Here is a 1,183-nt window from a genome sequence, read left to right as displayed (position 1 = left end):
TGTCTTTGTGAGCTTGAAGATGCTAGTTGAGTCAATTGTGTTTCCAACATCTTGGTGTGAGCTAGAATGTTGTTGATGGTGGTTTCCTTTGCTTGGCTATCTTTTTGCATTTGAGTGAAAAATTCTTGTTGATTCTTTTGCATTTGGAGGACCGCTTTTTGGACATCGAAACCTTGGTCATTTTGGTGATTGTATGGATTTTGATTTTGGTAACCTTGGTTTTGATTGTAAAAGGGTCTTTGATTTTGGTTTCTCATGGGTGGTGGAGTGTATGTTATTTGAGGGTTTTGAACATTTTGGCTTTTGTATGAGAGATTTGGATGGAATTTGGTGTTTTCAATGTAAAAGTTGGAATAAGGGGTACCACTCTTATATGCTTGGAAAGCATTCACTTGTTCATTTGTTCCCCTACATTCACCTTGGTCATGTCCCAAAGTTCCACAATTCTCACATATCCCACTTGGGATTGATGAGGATGCCGTCATGGCATTAACATGATGCTTTGATGATTTTGAGTTTTCCTCAAGTCTAGCCATAGCTTGTTCAAACTTCAAGTTGATTGTGTCAATGTGAGCACTAAGTTGAGCACCCAATTGAGTAACGGAGTCCACTTCATGCTTTCCTCCTCTAGTAGCCTTGCGAGGTCTACTATATTGTGAGTTATGGACCGCCATTTCCTCAATCTTGTTCCATGTTTGATTGTCATCAACTTCGGTGAACATTCCATTTGATCCCATATTGAGAATGTTCCTAGAATCTTCATATAAACCATTCCAAAATTGTTGTACCAAAAACCATTCGCTAAGTCCATGGTGAGGACATGAGCGACAAATTCCCTTAAACCGCTCCCAAGCTTCATACAAAGATTCTTCATCCCTTTGCTTAAAACCCGTAATTTGAGCTCTTAGCATGTTAGTCTTTTCCGGTGGGTAGAATTTTTTGTAGAAAGCTAGAGCCAACTTCTTCCAAGAATCTATTCCGAGGGTGGCCTTATCAAGGCCCTTCAACCATTGCTTCGCGGTGCCGATTAAGGAAAAAGGAAATAAGACCCATCTAATTTGGTCTTGAGTCACGCCCGTTTGAGAGATTGCATCACAATAGTCGCAAAAGGTTTCCATATGAGAATGAGGGTCCTCACTAGGCATCCCCCCAAATTGGCTCCTCTCAACTAATTGGATGAAGG

General features: G+C 40.7%; 1 non-coding gene across 1 annotated transcript; it reads left to right on the top strand.

Annotated features, from left to right (window-relative positions):
* Positions 1-804: 804 nt before the first annotated feature.
* On the top strand, positions 805-911 carry LOC141616461 (small nucleolar RNA R71). Its single transcript, XR_012530808.1, has one exon. It is a non-coding gene; the product is annotated as a small nucleolar RNA R71 (small nucleolar RNA).
* Positions 912-1,183: the final 272 nt, after the last annotated feature.

This window comes from Silene latifolia, chromosome 11, assembly GCF_048544455.1.
Source record: "Silene latifolia isolate original U9 population chromosome 11, ASM4854445v1, whole genome shotgun sequence".
NCBI lineage: Eukaryota > Viridiplantae > Streptophyta > Magnoliopsida > Caryophyllales > Caryophyllaceae > Silene > Silene latifolia.
This window is presented reverse-complemented; position numbering and strand designations above follow the sequence as displayed.